Genomic DNA, 14,819 nt, shown 5'->3' on the forward strand with positions numbered 1-14,819 from the left:
TTGCCCCATCTTACCTCGCTTCAGTGGTCTACCGCAGCCCACCTGCATACTTCACTCCTCTAGTGCCAGCTTACTCACTGTGCCTCAATCTTGCCTAAATTGTCGCCGACCCCTTTCCCACATCCTCCCCCAGGCTGGAACTCCCTCCCCCTCATATATGGATGAGAATTCACAATCTATGAATAATGGGGTGGAGCCAGAATTGAGACTGGTGATGGACACATAGGAAAGAAGCAGTGTGGCTTAGCGGAAAGAGCTTTGGCCCAAGAGTCAGAGAACCTGACTTCTAATCCTGCTCTGCCACTTGTCAGTCATGTGACTTTGGGTATGTCACTTAACTTTTCTGTGCCTCAGTTGTCTCCCCTGAAAAATGGATTTTAATTCCTTTGCCTTTTAATTTAGACTGAGTCCCATGTGGAACAGGGATTGTATCCAACTTGATTATCTTGTATCTACCTTAGCACTTAAAACAGTGGTTGACACATAGTAAGTGCTTAGCAAATATAATAAAAAGAGAAACAGTAAAAATGCAAAAAAAATATGTGAGTCAAAGATGATCATAAATACAAGTGGGCAGTAGGGTCTCGTGGCAGACTTTCAGACTGCTCACTGCTCAGTCCAACTGTCTACAAAGGTCACAGCTGTGCCCTACCTATTGTTTGAAAAAGTGAGATGGTTTCATGGTACAGGTTTGCTCTCTCACCCTGGGCTGGAGCAGGGTGCCATGGACTCTCTCTCTCCCCTGGCAGTGGTCTGATTTTTTTTATGGTATTTGTTAAAGCACTTAATGTGTCAGGCACTGTACTAAGCCCTGGGGGTAGAAACAGGCTAATCAAGTTGGACACAGTCAATTTCCCACATGAGGGTCATAGTCTTAATGCCCATTTTACAGATGAGGTAAATGAGTCAATCTGTTAGTAGAACATTGTATTAAGAGCTTGGGAGAGTACAATTAACAATAAACAGACATTACTCCATGCCCAGAATGAGTTTACAGTCTAGAGGGGGAGACCAACATTAGTATAAATAAATAAATAAATAAATAAATAAATAAATAAATAAATAAATAAATAAACAGATATGTACTTCTCTGAGACACAGAGAAGTGAAGTGGTTTGGCCAAGGTTATGTTGCAAACAAGTGGCAGAGCTGGTATTAGAAGCCAGGTCCCTCAGACTCCCAGGCCCGGGCTCCATCCACTAGGCCAATCCTTTTCCCACGATATTTCCAAGAAAGATCCATACTGATGGCAGTGGTAAGAGTTGTGTGGCCTAGCCCATAGCTGATGGGAGCACATTCTCCCCAGTTAGCCAATTACATTTCTGGCTTTTCCCACCTCTGCTCCTGTCTTTACTGCCATCATGGGGCATTGCCAGAGAGTCACCTGGGGATCCCCAGATTCCACACAGACCAGAAGGAGAGGAACACAGATGGCAATTGCAACCTTAGACAATTGTCTACCACTCCTGGGCCTAAACTGAAGGTCTCCATCCCTCTGAGTGAAAACAAACAGATTTTAGCTGATCCACACTTATTACAAAGAAAAGATCAGTTGCCAAAACCCATATTGTTTGATTGAACTATTAAAAAGCCATTTCAATCTAATGGCCTACAAGTGGCCTGTCAATAAATGGGTCTGCGCTTTAATTTGGAAACAAGCATTGGTTTTGCCCCTCAGAATTGGCTATCAGATCTTTCCTTCAACTTAATCTCACTTCCCCTAATGTTCTATTCTTTATGAAGCTGGACAACAGATGGTCAGCCTCTTCTATAAATAATCCTCCAGGCCCCACTCTGAATTATCTTCCCAGCTAAATAAGCCCAATTCCTTTAAACCAGAAATAGGATTAGGTACCTACCTAACTACCCTGAGCTCTGGCTTGATGACTAGTGTTTGAGTGATTGATTATCTAAAACGGGCTCCAAACCCCCCAAATTGGGTACCTAACCCAGGGGGATGGAGGGTTGGGGGAAGAAACTGAGGACTGACCCTAGTCTTTTTTAAAGGAATAATTATAAATAACTTCCCTCCTTTTGGATTGTAAATCCTCAAGGTCAGGGACCAGGTCTTTTACTTTTATTTTCTGCTACCAAGTGCTCTGTACCAGTAGGTGTTCAATGCATATTAACAAATGAGGGAATGGCTGGGACTTTCATGTCATGTAATTTTTTTCATATACCAACTCATTTCTACTAAATAAAACTGAGTCTGCTTAAGGTCACCATCAAAATATCATTAAGCACATGTACGGGATTCTTGCATTATGTTGCTTTTCTCATTTATTGTTAGGTGAAATTCACAGATTTCTTGTTCCAAATAGAAATCAGTCATTTATTGTATTTGCCAAGAGTGATTATTTTCCAGCCAAGTACTCTACAAGTCATACCATTCTGCTTGAATGATTTGTAGCTAAAGTGCCTGTTTTTAGTAAAGCAAAATAATAATTGGGGTATTTGTTAAACACTTGCTAGGTGCCAAGCACTGTAAGAGACACAAGATAATCAGCTCCCACATGGGGTTTAGAGTCTAAGAAGGAGGGAAAACAGGCACTGAATCTCCATTTTGCCGGTGTGGGAACTGAGGCCGAGAGAAGTTGAGTGACTTGTCCAAGGTCATGCAGTAGGTATGTGGTAGAGCCAAAATTAGAACCCAGGTCCTCTGTTTCCTAAGCCTGTGCTCTTTCCACTAGGTCACAATGCTTCCCTAAAGTAAGCATAAGTTAACTTTTTTGGCATTAGAAAAATAGGTGGACAATGTTTCCATTTTAGTTTTATTTTCAGACTGTCAAAAAGCAGATGAGACAACCTAAAATTGTTATGGAAATATGAGAACTTGGCCCTTGCACTGTACCTTTTACAGGGGAAAATAACAAAGAACTTGTATACCAAACAAGAGGCCTGGCTTGCAGATGAATAGATCATCATAAACAACTGTTCAAAGGCAATTTAACTTTTCTATACATGAATAAACAATAGAAAATGGGTATCTGTGTGCTTGGTCACTGGAGCTGAATAATAAACAAGACACATTCTAATCCTGACTTTGCCCTTGCCACCCTAAGTGACGTTGAGCAATGTGGTTAATTTATCTGTGTTCCAATTCTGTCACCTATTAAATCAGAATAGCAACACTTCTGAAGTAAATAAACAATGAACACTATAAACAATGTTTGTAGTGACAACAGTTATAAAGCTCATTGTGAGTATTAACATATTAAAGCCCTTCTCAGTCAGTCTGTCAATTGTATTTATTGAGCATTTAATGTGTGCAGAGCATTTTATTAAGCGCTGGGGAGACTAAAATATAACAGTATAACAGACACAATCCCTCCTCAAATCTCATCTCCTCCAGGAGGTTTTCCCTGATTAAGCCCTCATTTCCCCTCCCCGCCCTCCCCCTTGCATCACCTATGTACTCGGATCTGTATCCCTTAAGTATTTTACATTCACCCCATCCCCAACCTCACAGCACTTACGTATGTATCCTTACACTCTGCCATTTCCCCTGTTGGTAATGTATTTTAATGTCTGTTTCCCCACGCTGTACACAGGGTTCGGGTCTACCAACACCATTGTACTTTCCCAAGGGCTTGGTGCAGTGTTTTGTATACAGTGAACAATAAATACCACTGATTATTGAAATGCTATCCATTTTAATGATTATGGGGTTTATTAAGCACTTGCTATGTACTAAACACTGTACTAAGTTTTGGGGTAGGTATAAGATAATCAGGTCACAATCTAAGTAAGAGGGAGTAGGATTTAGTCCCCATTTTACAAATTAGGAAATTGAGGCACAGAGAGGTTTAGTGACTTGCAGACAATTCTCTGACTTCCGGACCCTTTCCCTTTCCACTAGACCATGTCGTTTCAACAACCCCTTTTTCTCAATATCACCTCTACTATTAGTGGAATTTCAAGTTACATTTTCAGGTTAACTAGATCTACAGTGCCTTAGTTTGCTTCTTTATTATGTGTTCAGTTCAACCCCAAATCAGAACATTTCAGCTCCCCAGTGAATTACATAACAGTGCACACAAAAGCGATGTGTGGGTGCATATGCCATTATACTGAAATCCCCTGGAGAATCAATACACCTCTCCGATTCTTTTCCAGCAAAGGCCTAGTCTTAGGCCTAATTTCTTGAGGTCGCTTGGAAACACGAGCTTTGTCTTCTAAATGGAATTTCTTACAGAAGATTATGAGGAATGTGGTAATTTCCCACCTGTATTTTCTGGTCCACAGAAATGCTCAAGGATATGTGAGAATGCCCTCAGACTTAACACTTCAAAAACATGAAAAATATTTTTAGGTGGTTTAACTGAAGAAATTTTGAAAATATTATCATTAGTATTATTATTTATGCATCAAATGATCAATGCTTCTCCTTTTCATGGCAACTATAGTCTCCCAAGTGCTAGTAGAGTGCTCTGTACAGAGTAAGAACTCAACAAATATGATTGATTAGCAGTTAGTTCTTCTCTCTTCTGACCACTAAGAAATCTTAGAAAGTCCCCTTTCAGTTTTATTGTCATCTGTAATAAGCATATTAAGTTTGCTGTGGATTTTAGGAAGCTTGCTTTTGCTTATCTCCTATTGAATTTTTTAAATTGAAACATTTAAAATGCAATCAATCAGTGGTATTTATTGAGCATTTACTGAGTGCAGAGATCTGTACTTAGCACTTGGGAGAGTTCAATACAATACAGTCAGTAGGCACAGTCCCTGCCTGCAATAAGCTTGCATATCTGTAATTTAATGAATTTATTAATTTTAATGTCTGCCTCCCCCTCTAGACTGTAAGTTCTTTGTGGGCAGGAAACATGACTACCAATTCTGTTATACTGTACTCTCCCAAGTGCTTAGTACAGTTCTCTGCGCATAGTGATAATGATGATAGTGATTGGGGATGGGATGCCTAATAAGCCCGATCCCCGGGTGCTGACATCACAGCAGGCGCCTGTGTTCTTGGTGGGATTGGTGTCATGCTTTCTTCTGTCTCCTACCTCCTTCCTTCACCTGTTGGCAGTGTTCCTCAGAGCCACAAACCCCAAGCTATCTTTCTTGAAGCCAGAGGAAAATGACACTGCAGGTGTCAAACACTGTTCTAACGACTAGGGTAGTACAAATTAATTAGGTTGGGCCCAGTCCCTGTCCCTTATGGAGGTCACAGTCTAAGTAGGAGGGAGAACACCTCTTCTCTTGCCACCTTCAAATCCTCCTAGTCTCCTGAGAGGAGAGGTTACTAGAGGTTGGTTACTCACTCAACAGTGGCCTGATGTACTGTCCATGCCAAGTGTTAGCCCACAGGTCACGTCTGCCTCCTCGGCCACCGGTGGCTTAAGGCTCCTTTCCCTTAGTATCATTTCATATTAACATTTTGTCTCACCTCTCCTTATGGTATTTGTAAAGCACTTACTATGTGCCAAGCACTTTACTAAGCGCTGGGGTAGATACAAGCTAATCAGGCTGGACACAGTCCCTGTCCCACAAGGGGCTCAGAGTCTTAATCCCTATTTTACAGATGAGGCAGTTAAAGCATAAAGAAGTTAAACAACTTGCCTGAGGTCACACACAGCAGATAGGTAGCAGAGCAGGGTTTAGAATCCATCTCCTTCTATCTTCCAGGCCCATGCTCTAACCATTAAGCCACACTGCTTCTGCTTTCTTGGCCACCAGTGGCTTCGGGCTCCTTTTTCTTAGTTTCATGTTGTCTTAATGTTTTGTCTCATCTGTCCTTATGTATCCATTGCCAATCCCCTCCCCTCCTTCTTATTTTCAGATTGGGTTCCCCCATCTCCCAGAAGGGACAGGGACTGTACTGAGATTTCTTAGTGCTCAGAAGAAAGAAAAACTGTCTTCTAACCAATCAATTAATAGTATTTATTTAGCATTTATTCTGTGCAGAACCCTGTACTAATACTTGGTAGGTATGGTTGCAATGAGAAAGAGAAGCAGTGATTATTTAATACACAGATAATGAGTGACACATTTGAAATTTCTTCAGTTAAGCCATCTAAAAATTAATATTTTAGGGGTTTTTTAGGTAAGTCTCAGAGGAGTCTCATATATTGATGAGAGTTTCTGTGGGCAGAGAATACAGGCAGGAAATTCCCGCATTCCTCATAATCTTTTGAAAGAAATTGCATTTTAAAGATGAAGCTGGTCCAACTACCTAAAGAACAGGGAGAGTGCTTAGTACAGTGTTCTGCACAGTAAGTGCTTAATGAATCCTATTATGACTATTTGCAAAGTAAATACTATGTGCCAAGTGCCGTGATAAACACAGGATAATCCTTGACCTAGGTGGGGCTCAAAGTCAAAGGTGAAGGGAAAACAGGTATTTAATTCCCATTTTACAGATGAGGCAAGTGAGACACAGAGCAGTTAAGGGGCTCCTTTGCCTCCTACTCCCTAACTGTGGAAGCCCGTCAAGACTCAGTTCTCGGACCCTTTCTCTTCTCCATTTATTTATTACACCAACTCCCTTGAAAAACTCATCCACTTCTATAACTTCTACTACCTTCTCAGTGCCAATGATTCCCAAAACTTCATCTCCAGCCCTGATCTCTCCCCTTCTCCGCAGCCTCCCATTTCCTTCCGCCTTCAGCTCATTGTAGGCAGGGAATGTGTCTACCAACTCTGTTCTATTGTTATGTTGTACTTTCCCAAAAGGTTAGTCCAGTGCTCTGCATATAGTAAACACTGAATATATGTAATTGATTGATTGATTGGCCTCTCCTTGGCTCTCCTGCCAAACCTCAAACCTAACATGCCCAAAACAGAACTTTTCATTTCCTCTGCCAAAAATTGTCCTCTCCCTGACTTTTGCATCACTGTAAACAGCACCACTCCTCTCCTTTTCTCACAAGCTTGTAACTTTGGCATTATCTTCGTCTCATTTCTTTCATTCAACCCACATATTCAATCTGTTACCAAGTCCTGTTGTTTCAACCTTCATAACATTTCCTCTCCATTCCCTCTCTGTTTCTTCGCCATCCAAACTGTTACCACGTTAATCCAAGCACTTATCCTACCTTGTCTTGCTCTTCCTGCCTCCTGTCTCTCTCCACTTCTGTCCTTACTTCACTCTACTGTCCCAATTAATTTTCTACAAAAACATTCAATCTATTTTTCTCATTCCTCAAGAAACTCCAGTGGTTGCCCATCTATATCAAACAGAAAACTCATTACCATTGGCTTTTAAGCCCTCGATCATGTTGCCCCTTCCTTTCTTTCCTTCCTGGTTCCCTACTACAACTCAGCCCACATCCTTAGCTCCTCTAATGACAACCTACTCACTATACCTCATTCCCGGCTATGTTGCTGCCCAACTCTCACCCACGTCCTACCTCTGGCCTGGAACACTATGTGCCAAGCACTGTACTAAGTGCTGGGGTAGATACAATATAATCAGATTGGACACACTCCCTTCCCAAATGGGGCTCACAGTCTAAGTAGGAGGAAGTAGGAGTTAATCTGCACTTTGCAGATGGGGAAATTTAGGCACAGAGAGGTTAAGATACATGCCCAAGGTCACACAGCAGAGAAGTGGTGGAGTCGCAAATAAAATCCAGGTCCTCTTACTTCCAGACCCATGATCTTTCCACTAGTTCAATTACTCAATTAATCAGTTGTATTTATTGAGTACTTACTGTGTGTGGACCACTCTACTAAGCACTCTGGAGATTACAGTAGAGTGAATAGGGAGATTGCATCTCCATCCCCATAAAAAGTTTATAATCTCAACGGGGAGACAGATGTAAGATAGTTGTGGGCAGGGAATGTGTCTGTATATTGTTTTATTGTACTCTCCCAAGCACTTAGTACAGTGCTGTGCACACAGTAAGTGCTCTATAAACATGATTGGCTGACATTAAAATAGATTACAGATGGATATGGACAGAAGGGCTGAGGAGCTGGTGGTGGGGTGACTATCAAAGGGATACAAACTTAAGTGTGTAAACAAAGCAGAAGGGAGGGCGAACAGCGGCGACGGTTTAGTTAGGGAAGGTCTTGTGGAAATGTGATTTTAATAAGGCTTTGGTTGGCAGGGGGCAGAGGGGGAGGTAGCTTGTCAGAAATAAGCAGGGAGGGAGTTCCAAGACAGAAGGAGGATATAGACAGGTGGTCGGTCAGTGAGAAAGATAAGATCAAGGTACGGGGAGTAGGTTGTTGTTAGAGGAGTTCAGTGTGTGGGTTGGGTTGTAGGAGATCAACGAGGTAAGGTATGAAGGGGAGAGATAAGTGCTTAAAAACACCCATGGTAAGGAGCTGCTGTTTGATGTGGAAGTGGATGGGCAAGCACTGGAGCTAGAACAATTTTTAAGAAAAATGATCTATGCAGTAGAATGAAGTATGGACTGGAGGTAGGGAGAGACAGGAAGCAGGGAGGTCAGAGATGAGGCTGATAATAATAATAATAATGATGATGGTATTTGTTAAGCACTTACTCTGTGCAAAACACTGTTCTAAGTGCTGGGGGAGATACAAGGTGATCAGGTTGTCCCACGTGGGGCTCACAGTCTTAATCCCCGTTTTTACAGATGAGGTGACTGAGGCACAGAGCAGTTAAGTGACTTGCCCAAAGTCACACAGCTGACAAGTGGCAGAGCAGGGATTAGAACCCATGACCTCTGACTCCCAAGCCCATGCTCTTTCCACTGATCCACACTGATACACTAGTCAAGGTGGAATAGGATAAGTGCTTGTAGTAGTAGTAGTAGTAGTACGGTAAGTGTAGTAGTAGTTTGGATGGAGAGAAAAGGGAGGATTTTAACCAGGTTGAGAAGGTAGAAACAACGTGATTTGGCAACAGAATGAATATGCTGGTTGGATAAGAGAGTACGGAGTTGTGAGTCAAGGAGGAAGGTGGTGATGGGAACATCTGGAGCAGAATAGGGTTTGGGTGGAAAGATGAGGAGTTCTGTTTTGGACATGGAGGATGATTCAGAGTCTTTAAAACTTCAGAAACCTAATAATAATCATAATTTCCAAAGTGCAGATTTCATTTTCATTCTGGGTGGAACCTCTAATCCGACCGAAATAGCTCTGCGAGGAAACAAGGCTTGGCTCCAGGTGCACCTAAACTGATTTTCAGCCATTTCATCTAGCTCCTTTAATCAGTACTCGTTTCCGCCACAGGATGGCAGGACATAATTGAACAACACAGGAAGTGGCAGGAAACAACAAATCCCAGAATAATATTTATTCTGGGGGAAGTTATAGCCAGGACTGGGCTGAAGATTTCCTAAGATAGCCATTTCTTTTTATATGGTATTTGTAAAGCGCTTACTATGTCCCAGGCACTGTACTAAGCACTGAGGTAGATACAGGCTCATCAGGTTGGACACAGTCTGTATCCCACATGAGACTCACAGACTTAATCAGATGGGGTAACTGAGGCACAGCAAAGTTCAGTGACTTACCCAAGGTCACACAACAGACCAGTGGCAGAGGGATTAGAACCCACATCCCTCTGACTCCCAGGCTGGTACTCTTTTCACTAGACCATGTTACTTCTGTAACTCGTTGTGGATAGGGAACATGTCTACTGTTGAATTGTACTTTCCCAAGTACCTAATACAGCACTCTACACACAGTAAGTGCTCAATAAACACCATTGATTGATTGACCAATTGGCCTGCAAGTAACTACACAGATCTCTAAACTATAGGCAAACCAAGGGATCTATCTCTAAGTGGTGGAGATCTACTTCGGGTACATAGCCACTGTTCACAGACCAGGGATAAAGAAGCAAGAGTGGCTTAATGACAAGAACACAAGCTTGGGAGTCGGAAGAAACTGGATTCTAGCCCTGGCTCTGCCACTTGCGTGTTGTGTGACCTGGGGCAAATCACAGTTTCTCTGTGCCTCAGTTTTCTCATCTGTAAAATGGGGATTCCATACCTGTTTTTCCTCCTATTTATATCGTGAGCCCCAAATAAGACCTGATGATCTTGCATCTACCCCAGAGCTTAGTACAGCTAAGAAGAGAAGCAGCATGGCTTAGTGGAAAGAGCAGGGGCTTGGGAGTCAGAGGTCGTGGGTTCTAATCCCAGCTCTGTTGCTTGTCAGCTGTGTGACCTTGGGCAAGTCACTTAATTTCTCTGTGCTTCAGTTACCTCATCTGTAAAGGGGATGAAGACTGTGAGCCCTACGTGGGACAACCCGATTACCTTGTATCTACCCCAGTGCTTAGAACAGTGCTTGGCACATAGTAAGCACTTAACAAATACCAACATCATTATTATTATTATTACAGTGCTTGGCACATAGTTAATGCTTAACAAATACCTTTATTGGAATTATTATTATTATCAGGGGACACAGACCTGAGGACACAGGCCAGGGGAAACAGACCAGCGGACCCAGCTCATATTGTTTGACACCTTCTTTTGTGCCATAACCTACCTCTGATAAATCCACCCTGGGGATACAATTAATTGTGATTAATATCTTAACCCACAAAAAGCCCCACTTCCTTGGTGATCAGGCAAAAGGCTGCAGTGAAATGAATTCCTCTCAGACCCCTCCTCACCTAAGCTCAGATTAAGCTTTCCAATCAATCAATGGTATTAACTGAGTATTTTCTGGAAGCAGAACACTGTACAAGGCACTTGGGAGAGTACAATATAACAGAGTTGGTAGACACGTTTCCTTCCCATGACGAGCTATTCACAATAAATAAATCTTGGGCAAAACTCCACTCACCACATATCACATTTTCCAGGTGTTAAAGAATCCTCTGAGCTGAAAGCCAAAAAAGTATTGAACTGGAGAGGCAGCTGAATTTAAAAATGGAATTCAGAGAACTTAGCCTACTACAAGGAACTTTTTGGGGAAAAGAAGAAGGCTGTTGGATAAATTCTTCCCTAAAGTTGAAAAACCACAGCCTTGGTAGGCTGGACAAATTTCTTCCGCAATCCACCGCAAAGACTCATAATCACATCATAACTCCTCATTCATTTACTATTGTGCTGCTATGTTTTGAATTATTTTAATAAAGATTAAACAAGTTTAGTGATGCTAACAATTATAGAAAATAGCTTATAAAATAATTTCCTATTATTTTTCCAGAACCCCTAGACCAGATCTAATTTACCACATGTAAGTGTCTATAGGAAAATGTGCCTCAGGAAACAGACATTCATGCTACAACTATATTTTCAAGAAGTCTACTCACTCCCCCTTCAGCTCACAGAACAGCAATTGTTTCGGAATGAAAATATTGTGACTTTATACAAGGTCTCACACCCGGACGCTCAAGTGGCCTTACAAGGATCCTGCTTATACTTATGATATAAGTGAACTCTCTCCCAAAGCGAACTCTCTCCCACATCTTACCTCTGATCTGGAACACCTCACCTTTTCATATTTGACAGACTCTCACTCTCCCCACCTTCAATGCCTTGTTCAAAGCACTTCTCCACCAAGAGGCCTTCCCTGACTAAACCCTCATTTCTTCTCCCACTCTCTTCTCACCGCCATTATACTTGTATTTGTACCCTTTATTCACCCTTCCCTCAGCCCCACAATACTTATGTACATATCTATAATTTATTTATTTATATTAATGTCTGTCTCCCCCTCTAGACTGTAAGCTCATTTTGGGCAGTCTACCAACTCTGTTGTGTTGTAATCTCCCAAAAGCTTAGTACAGTGCTCTGCAGACAGTAAATACTTGATAAATATGACTGATTGATTATGATACACAAGCAAAAGGAAAGGGAGAATGTCACAGTGCTCTTTCCAGTCCCAGATTGTCTCAGACTGGGGCCACAACTGCTAGCCACAATAGCTTTGTGCAGGGGCATTCTAAGGAGAAGCACCTGGTGTTCTCTGGATCGCAGCAAAAAGTGCTTCTGCTGTTAGCAGGACTCAGAGTGAATAAATAAATAAATAAATAAATAACCCAACAAAAAACACATTTCTGACCATAAGATGAGCAGTGGGGTGGGGTGGACAGAAGCAGGTGAAAGTCAGCCTGCCATCAGCGGTAGGGACTAGACCGCCCTCCGCCTATCCCGGATCCCCAGTCTGATCCAGGAAGGTCATGTCCTGATGAACGTGTTGTGGGCAGGAAACCTGTCTACCAACATTGTTATATCGCGCTCTCCCAAGTGCTTACTGCAGTGTTCTGCACACAGTAAGCACTCAGTAAATACAGTTGACTTGAAGTGAGGGCAAGGAATGGAGCTGCCAATTTGGCTCTACCTCAAACCCCTGCCCCTCTTGGCTTCTTGTGACCAAGAGGCAGCACGAACTGGAGGCGAGGCCAGGCAAGCAATCCGTCCCCCTTGGCTTGGGCCCCAAAATGGGTAGAGGTGTCGCCTCCTATTCACTGAAAGGGCTGCCATAGTGAAACAATTTTTTTTACCTCTGAATGGCTATTCCAGACCTATTCATTTAGTGGAGCTGAGATCCATCCCGTAGCTCTACCGCAAACACTCTCTCCCTTTCAGCTCTGACTCCAACTCTTCCCCCTCCCTGTCTCTTTTGGAGCAGTCAGAATCCCATCTTCTGTGGCCACTCCGAGCTGTCTTCCATAGCTTATTTCCCTAAAACTCTTGGCACCACTCTACAATAGGTGGTGTGCACGCAACGCACAGAAAACCCTTCCCTATGACTGAGTGGGATTGGAAAGGGTGGGGCAACTCAGGATAGAACAGCGAAAAGTGTGTGTGGGTGTATGCCTGCCTGCAAAGAAGTAGTAGTAGTAGTGGGCGCGATACACTTTATTAAATGCTTGGGAAGTACGATACCAGCAAGTGATACATTCCCTGCCCACCAGGAGCTTACACTCTACTGGAGGAGAAAGACATGAAAGTATTAACCAGAGCATTTTGGGTGGCGGGCTGATGGTTAGAAGGTTAGGAAAGTTAGGAAACCACTGCACCAGAATGCATTATCTTTCCCCCGGCTTTCTCCCTGTTCTGTATCATCTATGCATTTAGCTCTGTGATTTTTGGGCATTAGATATTTGTTTCCACCCTCAACCCCAGAGAACTTACGTTTATACCTTTAAATTATTTATTATAAATTACATATTGACATTTATATCTGTCTCCCCCTCTAGACTGTAAGCTCATTATAGGCAGGCATCATGCCTGCCAATTCTGTTGTATTGTACTCTCTCAAGTACTTAGTACAGTGCTCTGCACATGGTAAGGGTTAAATAAATACCACTGACTGATCGAATGGCCCTTCAGTAACATTCTTTCCTTCTAAATTACTAAAGGATCACAGGAAGCGTGGGAACATTTTTTCACTGAAAAGATGGTGAAGAAAGCTTAGAATATGCAGTGCTTATGGAATCCTGCCCAGAAAACAGTGTTAAGTTTCCAAGGTTCTCTCATTAATATACTTTCATTAAATTAACTTTCTTGATAATTGTTTTCCATTTTACTCTTCAGAGCTCAGGACCTGATTTTAATGCTGCAGTAAAACACATGTTTAGCTTTTCTTTACATATTTATTACCAATTTTTTTCTACAGTTCAACAAAAAATGGCATTGCCCATTGTCCTTAACAGGACCTGTTAAAAAAACAAAAAACAAAACACATTTCATTTTTAGAGTTAGCCAGTGTACAGACTTCCTTATTACACAGACACAAACATACACACAAACATTTATATATGTATATATAAAAGTAAACTAGTCCAAAATTAAATCAATTACAATAGTGCAAGAGGTTACATCATATGGTGCTGGACAATGAATGAGGCAGGGCCCTGTTATGTCAAAAGACCTGGGCTCAGCCATCCCGGGAAGTTGAATTTCACTACAGACAACATGGCAGTAAGTGCTGGACTTTCCAGTTATCCCTTGGATGAAACAGAGATACAATCTCTTAAACAAGGCAGGTCTCCTTCCTGTATTTTTAACTGATGGGAACCAAGGTTAATGTCCACTTCATTCAGACTCAGAGGTTATGTCTAATCATTTCCATACATTTAAAACCTAAGTATCATTGATATTTGATAAGTGATGATTGAGGCCAAGGTGTGTTGCTAAACCTCAATTTTTCTGCATCACTGATGTGTGTTGATTTAGGTGGAGTGTTTTCCCTAAGGTTTTGCTCCCCCTCATTTCTGAGCCAAATGGATAATCCTGTTGGACTGGGAAGCAATAGTAATAGGGATTGGGAGGCCATGGTCCAAGAGTGGGAACCAGAAGGCCACATATCACCCCTCTTGTTTGCTAATGGCTTGGCCCAAAAACAGGAACAGGAGGCCACAGATCACCCCTCCCAGTTGCTAATTTAGCCTAAGAGCAGGAACCAGGAGGCCACAAATCACCCCACCTGGCTGCTAATGGCCTGCTTCAAATCCCTGGTCCCACAGAAATGGGAGAGGCCAGGAAGGAAGCTCCGGGAGCTGATTGGTGTTGCTGAACACTCTCTGTGTATTTTCGATCATTAACAGTTCTTGCCACAAGGTATTGCCGACATCTAGACTATAAACTCATTATGGGCACGGAATGTGTTCCACTAATTCTGTCCTATTGTACCCTCCCAAGTGCTTTGTACAGTGCTTAGCACCTAGTAAGTGAGCAATAAATACCACTGATTGATTAATCATCACCTAGACAGGGAGCCCTGTGCAGGACAGGGTCTGTGTCCAACCTGATAACCTTGTATCTACTCCAGAGGTTAGAACAATGTTTGACATGTAGTGAGCGCTCAACGAATACCACAATGATTATCATAGAGGGACTGGAGAGAAATAGTTGGGATCTAATTTGAGGTATATGTGGTGGAAGAGTGAGTCACAGTGATGCGCTTCAGACCTTGGTGAGGGCACATTTTTGTACAGA

Source organism: Ornithorhynchus anatinus, chromosome 1 (genome assembly GCF_004115215.2).
Source record: "Ornithorhynchus anatinus isolate Pmale09 chromosome 1, mOrnAna1.pri.v4, whole genome shotgun sequence".
NCBI classification, from domain to species: domain Eukaryota; kingdom Metazoa; phylum Chordata; class Mammalia; order Monotremata; family Ornithorhynchidae; genus Ornithorhynchus; species Ornithorhynchus anatinus.